Consider the following 16,677-nt stretch of genomic DNA (forward strand, 5'->3'; position numbering starts at 1 on the left):
TTCATTTTGCCTTATGTCTTCTCGCTTCTCCATTTTCATTTGTATCTTATGGTAATCATAGAATAAATTATTGTTTATTTCATCGGTTTCTTCTATCAAATGCTACAAGCTTCATGAATCTTAAGTAATTTTTATTTGTCTTTTTTTAGATACGTGTCTATTTGAAGATCTCGCAATCTAAGCGAATGTTGCGATTTTCATCAAATTGAGCACTTTCTCCTACAAACTATTCAATCGGATACTTGGGTAAGCCCTGTTGACATTGCAACTTTTTTTTTTATTAAATTGCGAAGTAAAGTTGAGCTCATAAGTTAATGTGTCTATGTAGTAATGCAAGATTAGTGATAATATTTGTGACATTTTTCCGTAAAAATGTTCATATAGGATCGCAGACTTGCAGTGAATTTCGTCTTTTGTAGGTTCTGGATGAAGTCCGCGAATTTACGGCGAAAAGGGCACATTGGTCGCAAAATTTGTGACGAAAACTGAATTTCGTCACAAATTACGCTTTGTTGTTTTGTGACGAAATAGATTTTCGTCACAAAATTGTGACGAAAATAAATTTTCGTCGCAAATTTGCGACGAAAATTGTATGTCGTTGCAAAATGTTGCGACGAAAATAAAATGCGTCGCAAATTTCACGACGAACACCGTTTGTCGTCGCAAACTACGCTCAGTTTGTTTTGCGACGAAAACCAAGTTTCGTCGTAAAATTTGCGACAAAAGTTGAATGTTGTCGCAACATAGCAACGAACACATTTTTTCGTCGCTAATTGGCTATGAATCGCTTGTTTCGTCACTAATTAGCAACAAATAATCTTCGTCACAAAATTAACAATGGCTTTAGAGTGTCGTCGCTAAATTCACGTCTTACGATAATCGTAGAACAAATTATTATTTATTTCGCCATTTTCTTCTATCAATTGTCATAAGCTTCATGAATCTTAAGTAATTTATTTTTTAAGATACACGTCAATTTGAAGGTCTCGCAATCCAAGTGAACCTTGCAATTCTCATCAAATTGATCGCTTATATTATAAATATTTCAGTCACTTCTTGAAATGGTATTTTTTTGCACTTTTTTCAATTTGAAAGTAATTGTTTCGTGGCTGAGTGTATTTTAATTTTTACAATTTGACGATTTTAATTAAGAATATTAAATAGTAGATATGTTATTTTAATATTTTAAGAGATTTTTTAATTTTTATACAGACACAATGCAAAGAGAGAGGACTTTGATATATAATAAGAACTTACCTGGACATCAAGGATTGACCGATGAATTTCGTCTTGGGTTGGAACAATTTTTGGAGTTTGCTAGTGGTAAATTTGAGTTGATGGATGGAAATAAGTTAAGGTGTCCATGTAAAAGGTGCAGTAATAATAAATTTCATGCGTGTGACAAAGTTAGAGAACATCTTTGTAGATTTGGGTTCACTCCGAACTATTATAATTGGACTTGCCATGGTGAACAATTTATATCTGATGAAGGATATGGAACAAGTGACCAATTTTCAGTTAGGGAGGAATGTAGCTATTATAATCAATTGAACCCATATCGGAGGATGGTGATTGATGCAGCTGGTCAGAATTTCGTTTCAAAATCGAACCATGAAAGTACTAGTTTTGCTCCTACATTTGAACAAGTAGGTAACAGCTATGCATCACAAATGGAAGAGGTAGAGTAACATGTTTTGATGAGAATGTGCACAATGAAACTTTTACATCTAATCAATTTTGTGAAGTGTTGAAAGCCGCAGATGAACCTTTTATGGGTAGGTTGTGACAACCACACTAGGTTATCTGTGACAGCAAAACTGTTAAACATCAAGGCAGAGCATAATGTGTCCGAGAATTGCCTCAACTCTTTTGTTGACGTAATACGAGAAGCAATGCCTCGTGATAATATCATGCCAGGTGATTTTTACGACATGAAGAAGCTAATAGATGACTTAGGTCTTCCAATGGTAAGGATTGATGTATGTAGTACGGGTTGTATGTTATATTGGGGGGATGATGAAAATGCCGAATTTTGCAAATTTCGTGGCCAATCAAGGTACAAGATTAGCGGGAGGGGTGGTCGTTATCAAAAGCGTAGACCATGTAAGCAATTGTTTTATTTGCCCTTAATCCCCAAATTGCAAAAGCTTTATGCGTCTAAAGCTACTGCTGAACACATGAATTGGCATGCAAATCATGAAACCAATGAAGGTTTGATGTGTCATCCTTCGGATGCATAGGCATGGAAACATTTTGATAGAACATATCCCGAGTTTGCGATGGAGCCTTGAAACATCAGGTTAGGTTTCTGTGCTGATGGATTTGCTCCATTTGGGAAATCAAGAAAAAGTTATTCATGTTAGTCAGTTATACTAACTCCATACAATCTGCCACCTGGTATATGTATGAAGACACCTTATATGTTTTTGACGTTGATCATGCCCGGCCCGCAAAATCCAAAAAGATTGATAGATATTTATATGCAACCATTGATTGCGGAGTTACGACATTTGTGGGATGAAGATGTTCTTACGTATGATGTTTCTACTGATCAAACATTTGTAATGAAGGCTGCACTTCTTTAGACGATAAATGACTTTCCAACTTATGGAATGTTATCTCGGATGGAGTACACTGGGATCTTAGGATGTCCGATATGTCCGGAGAGATCAAAGTCATTCATATTAAAGCACGGTAAGAAGGCCAGCTATTTTGATTGTCACAGACAATTTTTGCCGATAAATCATACATTCCGAAGAAATAAAAAAGATTTCATCAAGAATAGGATTGAAAGAACACCCCCGCCATTAAGATTGATTGGTGATCAAATTTGGGAGCGAGTGCATGACTTTCCGACTGTTGTTGAAAACCCCTATGGCACGACTATTGCGTACGGAAGCGCACATAAGTGGACTAAGTGCAGTATATTTTGGGATTTACCATATTGGAAGACCCATCTTATTCGTCATAATCTTGACGTCATGCACGTAGAAAAGAATGTTTTCGATAATGTCATCAATACTATGATAGATTTATGATGATGATGAATTAATTAGAAGTCTTATCAATGGTTAAACAAGAAGGTGGAGATGAAGACATGGTACACGATCAATATAAATTTCTAAAGAAGGTATTTTATTTTTTTCTGAGTTAGGATTTTAATTTTTCTCTCCTTTAAGCCTAAATTTTACTTAGTAACGTCTCAAGCACTACGACTGAAAATGATTCTCCTCCTAGTTGTTTCATTGTTATTGTCATGAGTTAGAAAGAGTAGGATGGTTGAACCAAAACTTAGTAGTTCAACTTTGTTGATTTAGACCATCAACTTACTGGAAGAGAGCGATGATGAAGAACTTGATCTTAAGGTTTGGTCTTTTATTTTGAATCAATGATATATGCTGGTAGTGGATATTCTATGGCCTCCTGCATATGCTAACAAATGAGAATTTACTTTCCTCGAGTATACCTGGCTGATCTTTCTTTAAAAAAATAATTGTTCCCAGATAGATTAATATTTCTACTTGTTGTGTATTCGACTCTACTATTTCTTTCCATCTTTTGTTGTATGAAGTTTTCAATAGTTTGTACTGTTTTTAATGTCTCATTTGATTCCCATGTGGTCTACTGCAATTTGTTAATAACATCACTGGTCTTGCTTATAGAATAGTCATTCTTCATAGATAAATTCCACCCCTTTTATGGATTTTGCAGGTGCTTATCTATTCGCCATTTTCTCGATGACCTTTTTTTCTTCATATAGGTACAAGAGTGTCATGATAGAGGATGTGCCTTGCATTTTTTACGCCGTTTTCCAATTCACTTTAGAGGTGGGATATACTCCAATTTGGTGTTTGTTTGTCTATTGATACCTTTTTCACTTGTAATGAAGCTCATGCAAGGTGCAATTTCGAAGTAAAATTTATGCCCCGTGAGTCGTGTGCCATGGATCGGTCTTGGTCCTTTTCTTGAATTATGAGACCTTATGTTGTGCCTGGATGCTTTGTTATGGGATGTCTGGACTTTTAGTCAGTTTATGTTTAGACTGTATCTTCCATCTGCTAAATAGCATACATGATGTGATTTTGGTTACAATTGGGTCTATCCGAGCGGCGTCCTTTATTATGCAATGTCTTTGCATCATGCAGGCTGTTGATTTTTTTTTTCCCGGTTGATGTCTAGATTTGTATGAGCTCTGTCATTTAACTTTTGCAATTTTCCTGTTCTTTGTAGGTCAAATTGACAATTATGTTCGAGGATCCGAGGGATGTTGAGCGAAGGAGACTTTTTGGGGATCGAAGACCCCGATGCCCCTACCTTTTGCTTTTTGCCTCGTCAAGACTCCTTTTGAGTTATCACAATGCACTTGTATGGTTAGAGCACTAGGAGATCTCTCGGTTTCCCGTAATTGAAACAGATGAATGTATTTTCTATTATATTATTATAATATTTAGATCTTATTACTTGCTTAATTAATGGTAACTATAAATTTTAGAATTAATTTTTCTTTTAATTAGATTTCAAATAGGAAAATAAAAAAATTAACAAATTTCGTCGCTAAAGGATAAATAAAAATTCGTATATCGATCACTAATTAGTGACGTAAAGCGAAGTCCATCGCAAATCTGGAATTTTGCGACGAAAATTTCACCAAAATTCGTCGCTAATGCGTTTTGCGAGGAATTTTGTGACGACATAAAATTTTGTCGCTAATACAGCGTCGCAAAATTTGCAATGAAAATTTGCAAATTCCTCGCAAATTTGCCACTAATTTTCCAACGAAAATAAGGTTGTCGCAAATTTGCGACAAAAGTCAACTTCATCGCAAATTTGCGACGAAGGCCTTGTTTGTCGCAAATTTGCGATTAAAGAAAAATTTGTCGCACATTTGCAACGACTTACCCTTCGTCGCAAATTTGCGACGAACAATGTGGTTGTCGCAAATTTGCCACGAACAGTGTCTTCGTCGCAAAGTTGCGACAACCCTATTTTCGTCGCAAATTTAGTGGCAAATTTGAGACAAACAGTGTCTTCGTCGCAAATTTGCAACAACCCTATTTTCGTGGCAAAATTAGTCGCAAATTTGTGACGAATTTGCAAATTTCCGTCGTAAATTTTGCGACGCCATATTAGCGACGAAATTTTATGTCGTCGCAAAATTCCTCGCAAAACACATTAGCGACAAATTTTGGTGAAATTTTCGTCGCAAAAAGCATGCTTTTTTGTAGTGTATATTATCAATGGTTAAAACGGACACCGATTTCTTTGTTTATGTAATTGATTTAATTGATATCTAGACAATTTGTCTTTATATATATATTCTCAGAACCTTACAATTGAACTTTTTATCTCCCTTAAAATATACCACATGCCCTTGCTGATATAAATGCTTAACGTAGCGATTGATTTCATATGTTGCATCATGTAGTGCACTTAATGCATTTAGTGATTCCTTCTTTTGCTAGCCGAATGAAACCCTCTTTTCTTGACTTGCCAATGCAGTTTGGAAGAGATGAGGCCATGCATTGCCTCAACAAATTTGGCCTTAGTCCATAAATGCACAAAATGATTCTCTCCAAAACTTGGCCAACGGAGAACCACTCCTTCATTCATTCATCAAAATATCCCTCTCTTAAGCCAATGCTATTGAGCCATTTGTCTCTAATCATTCCATGCATTTAATGATTAGCCAATTTTTACTTGGCTGACGGACCTTTACTTTTTCTCCAAGCCAAATAGCCCGTATTAGCTACTCTCTTAGGGGGCCACTCCAAGCAATTTCATTGGGATAACTTACCTCTCTACCTTTAGGCTTAATGATTTATCCTATGAGCAATGATCAGTTTAACCATGGTTGAAGCAATTCCATTCGTTCATTTTCTCACACTTGCTGAATAGGGAGAGACCCTCTTTAAAAAGTCATAGAGACTCCACTCCATTTACTCCCACCTTTAAATAACCCTTCAACCTTCATTTTCAACTCCATGAGCAAAGGTGAAAGCCCACGTTTGTCTGCCTTCGTAGATTATTTCGGAAGAGGTATATCTCGATTCCCATAACTTTCTACAAATGAGTTTATGTTGTTTTGATAATAAAGCATTAATGGATTTTCGATTTCATTATTTTGAAGGGAACTAAAGGTTTGAATTGCACTCAAATCTTTTCAGGAAAGTGAAAACTCTAAGCGCTAAGTTAGAATGATCTATTTAGTGCTTTTGACTTGGTTGATTGCTAATTTTAATCAAGTTTGGTGATAAGTATGAAAGACACAAAGGAAATTGATAGGTAAAACTCTTGTACTGATTATGGTGTTTTGATTGGTATCACTTTACAAATGATATGCTTGATCAGTTTTTTCTATAAGAATCGGTACGTCGGATAAAAAGAATTAAGAGTGAGTAGTTATTAGTTTTTTTGTTGAAATGGAGGCTATTGGACGCATAGTGAAAATTATCGTTAAAAAAAATTGTCGACAAAATAAAGTCATCGAATTTTGTAAGTTGACCAATGGTCAATAGCTTTGACAGACCATGAATTTTTATATAATGTAATGTTATAATAAATATAATATAATTCTATATAAAAGAAAAATCATGAAGTTAATGATTTCATGAACTTACTGGTCATTATGATTATTACTATTACTAATTCTGCTTTTGGTGTTGCCGATCTTGGAACTAAAATATTTATAATATAAAGAATATTTCAAAAAAAATTCGAAAGTTTGCATTCATCATAGTATTCTTTGAGGCATAAAAAGATATGAATGATGTATGAATCAGAATACTTTTGCTAGGACAATGACTTGAGGAAAAAAAATGAATGATGTTGTAATAAATATTTCATGAGCACAAACTTCGCATGTAAAAGATTATCTTCCATCGCCCACATGATGTTGGTGATGATGTCGCGGAATTACGATGCCCTATGTGTCGAGAAGCCCCGAGGAGTGTTTCGAGATGCTGCAGAGTAGCAATGCCCCGTATGTCGGGATGCCTTGTGGACGGATGTTGCGGGATGCCTCGAAGTTGAGATGCCCTATGTGTAGGGATGCCCCGTGTATCAGGAGTTTTGGGATGAAAGACGAAGTAATAAATTCGATGCATGCTCACGTATATACATTTAATTGCATGAATAATACACTAGGTGATACTGGTGCATTGTGACATAACGTCACATTGGCCTGCATCATATGCACAATATTATAACACGTCATTATGGAAGAAGATCATGAGAAAGTTCTTGCATTCATATATTACTTTAAATGCTTATGATTGTGAATTCTAGGTTGAGTGGTAAGAGGGTCATCTACCTTAGACTTAGAGATTTCATTTCTTGGGCCTCGGCTCACCCCATTATTTTTCAGATATGTAGGATGGACTATTGGCCACCTCTATTTGGAGCCATGATGCATGTAGAATATATCTATGAAGATGGTTTTGCTTTTGAACAAAGCTATGGTGTATATTAAGTGTACTTCTTATGTATGGGTCGACGTTGGACTTGTGGAATGGGTTCCTCAGCTATATGATGCCTGGTGTTTTAACATTGAGGGTGAGTTGTAGGACCGATTAGAGGTTTTCATGGTCCTCCAAGTTTCGGCTATGATGGCCTATCGATGGTGAAGCCGTCGACATTTGTACGAGCAGACTTGTGGCGTAGGAGAAGCGAAGTAGTGGAGATAGGCGATCCTAACCCTTCCCAGGTCTATATTGTCTTGTATGATATGCTGAATATGTTTCTAAAATATAAATAAGTGACATATACAGTTGGTAAACTAGTGGTACAAAATAAATGATGCATATGTATTTAGTAAACTCGTGCAAAGATGTGTCGGGGATGATGATGTGAAATTTTTTTTATTACGCTTCCACATGCAAACAAATAATAAAAAATATAAATAGAGATGACACATGTAGCGCGTGACGTTCTGGGGTGTCACACTTAATAACGAGGCTTTGTATACTCTTTGCCCGACATTGCATCGGGTTTTCATTTTTTGTAATACCTGATGAGTTGTGGGTTTTCGTTTGTCGTACTTAGAATAGCTCGCTATACATTTTATTGGGTGTTTAATTTCTTGCATCGCCTTTCAATACATTGATTTGTATTTTTTTTTTTTCACTAAACTAAGATAGGTTTAGCTTAGAATCTAAATGAAAAATCACAAAAACAAATGTCTGGTCATTTAGAAATGGTTTTGAGTAGAACCGTTAAGATAAAATTGATAAACAAAATTGCATTATCATTTTAGCAACACCTTCGCCGGGAGATTCCTAGCCCCACCATCGCGCTCTTCATTCAAGACTTCGGCCAAACACAATCCTATTGAAAGACGAGTAGTCCAGCCGCACATGTGCGTCAACATTGGAGACCCCACCGATTGGTCCAAGTTCGAAGCTTGAGGTGCGAGTTTCGCTCTAATTCAAATTTGGAAAGCCAATATCTCGGGTATAATTTCTGATCTTTAATTGATTGATTTTGTTTCGATATCTTGCCTATCTTGATTGATTTGACATCTATTGGAAGATGTAAACTCTTGATTGGAAAATTAAGACTTTTTGGGCATATCTTTTCTGAATAAAAACCTTAATCCAAATTAGGAAAAACTCTTTTCCTTGTTGCGACCTAAAAAAATTAGATTTAGGCCAATGGATTATTAGGTTTAATACGGACTCTCCCAAGCTCTATCAATTCGAAACTTTGGTCTATTCAAATAATTTAAAGTTTAAAGCCGCCACAAAACATTTTTGGTAGGGTGATTAGAAATCTAAGTAAAATAGCGGGAAAACTATTTTACTTCTACGAACCAGAAATGATAAGTTCAGGAACTCAGTTACATTAGTTAATAAAAACTAATGCCCTTTCAGTACATTAAATTCCATGAGAGATCTTAAGGTTTGGCAACTCAGATTGAACAGTTCAAAGTTCAAAAAATGGGCATTTTTTGGAGTTTTCACTTTTAAAATGAATGCATGATATGAATGGATAACATGATTTCTATGTGAATGACAGGACAATATGCAAAATCATGCAAAATTGAGTCAAGTTTCACTATATGCGGAAATTAACTAATCAAATTAAAACATGCAAGATGACATGATGTATGCAATGTCAATTTATTCAAGCATGCAAACAATCAAAGAGAGACGTGAGCTAAACATGCAAACCGAATTGATTAAACTAAGATGCATGAGGACTAAGCATGATTCCAAGCATCACTCAACATACCATGGCATATCATATAATATAGTTTTCGAAAAAAATGATGATGCATGACTATGCCATTTTCAAAAATATGGCTAGTAGAATAAGTGATATTTGAAAACATGATATGCAGAAAATATGCATTCTATGACATGTGATATTCGAAAATCATGGAAGAAGGATGGATGATATTAAAAAATTATGGATATGCAGAAATATGCATGAATGACATAAAATATGCACACACAAAAAAAAAGGACGTGAGACATGAATGTGATAATGCATGATATGCAAAATATACAAGATATGCAAGATGACATGGCCAAATATGCAAAGTATAATATGAAAATGTGATGACCAAATTCCTCAATTTTCTTTTGAATTTTCGACGATAGGTATATGCATGAGATTATACAACATGAAATAACATATACAAAGATATGCAATGTGATATGCAATGAAACATGTGAGATATATACATGACGATAATGGGGAAAAGTACACTAGAAGTGCCATAACTTTTGTACGGCGTTCACTTGAGTGTCATAACTTTCAAAACGTTCACTTAAGTGCCATAACTTTTAAAAATCGTTCACTTGAGTGCTATGTTAACGTGGCAGCTAGAAAAGCTGATGTGGCGGCGGGAAAGTTACTTGTAAATGCCAGAAAAGTTACTGTAGCATGCCGAAAAAGTTCTTGTAAACGCCAGAAAGATGACATGGCACGCCAGAAAGATGACATGGCACGTCAAAAAGCTGACGGGCCACGTCGGAAAAGTTTCTGTAACACTTAAATGAATGATTTTGCTCTGACGTAGCACTCAAGTGAACGATTTTTGAAAGTTATGACACTTAAGTGAACGTTTTGAAAGTTATGGCACTTAAGTGAACGCCGTACACAAATTATGGCACTTCTAGTGTACTTTTCCCGCGATAATGCAAGATGGTATGAGCTGATTTTTTTTATATGAATTTTACACACAAAGATTTTGTTATCATGATTTTATTCCCAATTATCCAATGAGATTGGGTTTATAAGAAACCAAATCTTCATAAAACTTTAATTAGATAAGGTCGACGTGGTTCAATAGTATACCTACTCCGTGGGAAGAATAAACAAGATGGTTCCATGATGCTGGATCTCGGCGACACGAGCCTCGACAACGCTGGATCTCGATTGTGTGGCCCGGGCTTGTTCTCAATCGAGTAGGAGCTGCTACTCTCAAGGACAGAGATGGGGCTTGTGGTCTAGAATTGCTAGGATGAGTCCTTGCTGCTACGGACCTCGGTGACGCGAGCCTCAACCTCGCTGGATCCGGCTCGACCTCGAGCAAGCGAGGCTTGCCTCATATCTTACTAAGTCTTTTAGGAATCTTGGATAATAGAATTAGAATCAAAACAATATCCGATAAAAGAGATCCGACCAAACAAGGCAAGATAACAATCAAATCGACATGAACAGCCACTCTTTGTATTTTCTCGAAAATTATAATACAAAAATCTAAAGTCGGCTTATGAAGATAGCGAATCGAATCTAAATGGCAACATATCAAATTGGCCAACTTTCCATTTTTACTAAGTTAGAGGATTGTGACTGAATGGCGATGGATAGGATATGTCTAACTTAACATAAACGTTGCCTATTAGGAAATCAATTTTCGTAATTTAGATTTAGGTCTTTTATATTTAGAAAAAATATGCCCAAAATCTTTAATTTTTCAGTCAAAAGTTTACATCTTGCAATAGATATCAAATCAATCAAAATAAACAAGGTATCTAAATAATCAATCAATTAAAGATGTGCAACCCTTTCAAATTAAGTAACAAAATATTCAGAATATTCTGGATAAGGATTGTTACCTAAATTGCCGATTTGCTTCCCAGAGTTTGAACCTCAACGGCGTCGACTAATCGCAGCGGTGGTGGGTGCAATAGCATAACAATTACTGCAAGTCCTCAAGAGAATCCACCGATTGATCCCAAAGAAGTCGTGCTTGGTCTTATCTTGCTAACCCACCTAAGCCCTTCGACCGAATCTGGTTGGTATTGTAAGGGGTTTCTTCGATCAAATTTTTCACTTGGCTATTCTCCACACCTCCATGTGTATTAACCAGGAAACCCGGGGGAACAATCGAGGTGCAGCGGCAACAAATAAAGTGCAAACCATAGCACTCAAGCACATGACAAATAATTAAAGAAAAGAACGAACTTGTCCTTTTCCCCTCCTTCGTCAAAGTGGTGTCTTGTCAGAGAAGGTGGACAAATTTGTGCACAAGTATTCTTTGCAGTAGTGGAGGATGAAAACAAAGATAGAGACTCCCTGCAAAATTGACGCCTCAAAATCGTGGGCAGCTGTCACAGTTCGGTGAAGCGCTCGGTCTAGGCAAGCACGTTCGTCGAGGCTCAGTACTGGATCAGCTACGGTGGGCTCGGCAACTCGTCACAGGCGGCGCAGGTACAAGGTCATGGCTGGCTGGTGTCGCTCGGTGCGGCTTCGAGTTGGCTCATCAGGGAAAATCCAGCACAGGGTCTGACCAACTTCGAGCTTGCTAGACGTGAACTCACTAGATGATATTCAGCGCTTGGTCCAGAGGGGACAGCGAAGTTGTCATCTTGCTTTGACAACCCCCGTGAAGATCGGCATCCGTGGAGTGGTGGGGCGACAAGGCTTAACCTCGTGCTGTGAAGACGGCCTTGCAACGAAGTTTCCTTTTTTGCTTGCACCTTTTTTTTCTGGACCCTCTCTCAATTTGCCGTATATCACAATGGTGTGGCCCCCCAACGTGAATCTAAGAGAGAGAAGTTCTCTCTTTTCTGCCGTGTGTGATTTTTGTGGTCTCCGATGAACCCTAAAGTACCTATTTATAATAGTGAGCTAGGGTTTCGTGTTATTTTCATTATTTGCAAAATTATCCCTCAACTTTGGATAATCGCAATTTGGTCCGGAGATAAAATATTCTGTCCTGAAAGCCTTTATTTCTTAATTAATTGGCATTTTTAATTAAAAGGCTTTTTCCCAAATTAAACATCAAATGAGCTGACTTAAGCTCAAATTAGACCCCAAGACCTTGATAAATTTTTTAGAATTGTCCCCCTAGCTGGTCGATTTCTTCTCTTTGAGCTTTGGTCCACCGCTCGTTGATATTTTTGTTCTAATTTCCTGCTGCCACTTCGATAAATGCAAATGCAGATAAAAGTAAATATGAAAAATGATTTTTTTTTGTTTAGAACTAAAATTAGTTCTAATTTTCTATGTGGAAAAGGTTTGTCAAAATTTAGGTGTCAACTTTCCTAAAAGGCAACGTATCTCCTAAATCGGAAAAGTCCTATCCGTGATTATTCGGATACGATCCTCTAGTTTAGTGAAACATGAAAAATTAGCCGATCCAATTTATGATTATTTAGAATCAAACGGCTAATTCCAACAAGCCAATTTGGATTAGCAATGCAATTTTTTTTAAAAAAAAGTGGATATTCATGGGTTGTTTTGCTGATTGCTTTTCCAATGTCAGAAATTCTGGTGATATTTGGTCAGATCCATATCTTGATTGATTTCCATGTAATTTAAAACTCCTAAAAAATTTAGTAAGATACGATTTCTTAGAAGCCTTATCTAATTAAATGTTTAGGAAGATATGATTTCCTAGAAGCCTTATCTCATGGGTTATTTGGAATAAAATCACGAAAATTGAATCATTCATGCATATTTCAAAATTTTCAAATATTCATAAAAATACAAAAAAAAAAATCATTCATCTTTGCATCTCATGTAGGCTAGGCACAAATTCATGTTTTGCATATCATGTTTCTTTGCATGTTAAGTGTGTTTATACTATGATTTGCCATGTCACATTCGTATGTTATTATGCCATGTCATATTATTCTACGTCATTTAGAAAATCATGTTTTAGGATCATGCCTCTTAAGATAGTCAATTTTAATTACATGTTTAGGTTAGTTAACTCTAACTTGCATGTTTTCTTAATTGGTGTAATTTCCACATGTTATATGCTCGTTGCATGTTTAGGAAATTCATTGTATATTTCAGCACATCATATGGTTTGTCGCGAGTTTTATTATGTCATTGTCACTCGTATACCATGTTACTCATTGCATCGGTGATTTGAGCCTATATATAGTTGTTTTCATATCATATCTTGCCATGTCGCATGTTTGCACGTCGCATTTTTCTTGTATTTCATATTTTCGCATGTTGAATTATTTTCCACGTTTTAATTAATTAGCTAACTTTTGCATATAAGATAGAACTGGACATATTGCATGTTTTGTTTTGAACATTTTTGCATAATCCTCACGTCATTTAGTATAGTTTTCATGTCATTCATGCATTCATTTAAGAGAAAACCCAAAAATTAACTCCTTTTGAATAAGAAGTGAAATCAATTCAAGTTGAGTTGCCAAACTTAGTATTTTTTCATGGAATTTAAGGTAACAAAAGGGTATTAATTTAGCTAATTAATATAACCAAGTCCCCGAACTTAAAATCTTTGGTTCGTAGAAATAAAGTATTTTTCCCGATACTTTATTTAGGTTCATAATCAACCTAACAAAAATTGATTAGTGGGGAATCCAAACTTTAAATCATTCGAACAACAAACTAAAGTTGCGATTTGGCTGGTCTTGGGAGAGTCCGTATTATGTTAGTCATTGAATTAACCTGATAATCCATTAACCTAAGAATTTTTTCGATTTTAAGGTCGCGACAACTATATATAACCTAGCACAAAGTGTAACGTTGCTTGTGGTTACTCTCGTGCACCTTATCCCTAAATTCTCGGATCGGCTCTGATAACTGCTATCTTTATCCTCTAAACGGTTTTAAACATTAACTTAGTTGCCCCGCGTACCCGTTGGTGTAACATGTCGAATTTATGGTGTCGCCGATGTTTACATATAACAGAGCGTCGGTTTGCCGTGTTTTCGGCCACCAAGCGCATATTTCCTTATGGGCTTTTGTATGACCTACCGTTCTTGTGGGCTTTATAACCATTTGAAGCCCATGCCGATTTTCAGTGATAATATATGCCCGTTCAAAAGTATTAATATAATTTAGTTCTTTGGAACCCTCTCCGATGAATTGGTGTGCTTGAAACTTGTACGACTCTTGTTGTCGCCTCTTCGTGATAGGCTTTTTGTCTTCTTATGCGACGTGTACTTCATTCGCTGTGATTCCATCATTACAAACTACCGACGATTCGACGCCCGTCTTGGGATCTCACACTTTCTTTTAAGCCCCCAAAACCGTCTTCCAATATATGATTTTTATTAGGGTTAATACCATGAAAAACCCTAAACTGGTACCCCTGTGACAAATTTACCCCAAACTATTTTTTTGACCACGAAAAACCCCAAACTGGTACATATGTGACAAATTTACCCCAAACTATTTTTTTTACCACCAAAAACCCTAAACTGGTATATTTGTGACAAATTTACCCTAAACTAATTATTTTGACCACGAAATACCCTAAACCGGTACACATGTGACAAATTCACCCCCCGTTAAATCGTCACTTTGTTTTGGCTTTTAGTCCGCTACGGTATGGGAGGACACAACCCTTGGTGCTCCACCCATCCGTGCGCTATGGATGGTGTCATCGTACAAGAAGAGACTACTGAAGGAAGGAGGTTCACGATTTGACATAAATAGGTAAGCCTTAGGGGCAGCCAGCGGCGAAGATCCCGACCATGGACACCATGGGGATAACCTGGTAACAATGATACGGAAAGCAAGTCTTCGATCTTACAAAGAAAGGCGATGGCTCGAAGACCTCATCTCTAATGCTTTTGCCTTCCACGAGACCGCACCTGTCAAATCTGAAGATCGCCTATCTCAAATTGATAAACCTGTAACAAATAGAGGGTTAAAACCCCATATTGGTATACCCGTCAACTATCACATGTCACTAAATCAACAATTTGATAGTTAAATTTAATGAAAATTAACGGAGGGTAAATTTGTCACATGTGTACCAGTTTAGGGTAAATTTGTCACGGGTGTACCAGTTTGGGGTTTTTTGTGGTCAAAAAAATAATTTGGGGTAAATTTGTCACAAGTGTACCGGTTTGGGGTTTTCCATGGTATTAACCCTTTTTATTATAATCCCACTTCCTCTGAAATCTCCGACCTCCATTTCTATAGCTGCGAAAGATCAACAAACTCCTACGCCGGATGACTACATCTCTCGGCAGGAAGTTTTGATCAATGACGAGGGAAAAGGTGTAGCTATCCGCACTCCACTCAATTTTGACAAGTCAAACCTGCAGCATGCTATGCTAGGTCCCTGTCTCTCCGAGCCTAAAATCCCTTTACCAATTTGGGGTTGTTTCCCTCGGTGCAAAGACAAGAAATTACCCTTCCAGCATGCCACCCTTAATGGGTCAGTATGGTTGTCATCACTACGCTTCAGGTCTTTTCCTTCCTTTGACGCCAATTTCTTTCAATGGAATAATAAGATTAAGACCTCAAAAGAGCATGTTTGGCGCGAGGCTGAAATTGATAAAGCACTCAAATTTTGCTGTTTTGATTGGAGGCTCCAAAATAACTTACTAGGGTCTTTCGCTAGTCTTTGGTCGCCGTCCACTAATTGTTTCTTCTTCCGTTCAGGTCTCATGTCTGTCACCCTAGTGGATGTACTCGCTATAACTGGACTTAACCCTTTTGACGAAGATCCTTGTCAAAGTAACTTATCCAACTGTCCTTTCGCATCCTCTTTTAAGGACTCCCCATATGGAACCTTCATTACTCATCAAATGAAGCAATCGGATGAAGTTTCTACCACCGAACATATTGCTTTCCTCTTAGACTAGCTTACCAAATTCGTTCTTCTTCACTTGGCTTTGCAGATATGACTATTGCCACTGTGTTTGAAGACCCGAAGCAAATCGATAAGGCCGATGGTTTGGCCAACTCAGATTAATTGAGACGTGATGAATCGTATCACGTGAAGAGACCCCCGAGGCCATTCATTAATGTATATTCGATGATACACTGGAGCAATTAGACTCGAAATAATATTTTTATATTTTTGCATTCCCCTGCATGGAAAATTTTATTGCTTTCTTAGGATTTCTTTTAATTCATATCGCACTTTAGGAGTTCCCTTTCAATAATATGTAATTCAATTGATTCATTATCAATAAAATTATAGAATTTTTCATTATATTTTGGAATCTTGTTGAGGCATATCAAACTAACCCCGATGATGATAATCAACAATCGAATAATATGTCATCCATGGTAAGCATTGAGGGTTGAGATTCCTCGAGAATTCTCGTCCCGAGATTCTCAATGCCAAAGGTTTTCATTAAAAAAAGAAAAGGACAAAAGAAAAATTTTAGAAATAAGTGAGTGCCAAAACGTGTGTTTGAACTCTCTTTTTTTTTCTGATTTTGCTACTCTATGTTTCAAGAGTAAACATGAGAAGGGAAATACTATGGATCCAGATATATA

The sequence above is a fragment of the Rhodamnia argentea genome, chromosome 11 (assembly GCF_020921035.1).
Source record: "Rhodamnia argentea isolate NSW1041297 chromosome 11, ASM2092103v1, whole genome shotgun sequence".
Lineage (NCBI taxonomy): Eukaryota > Viridiplantae > Streptophyta > Magnoliopsida > Myrtales > Myrtaceae > Rhodamnia > Rhodamnia argentea.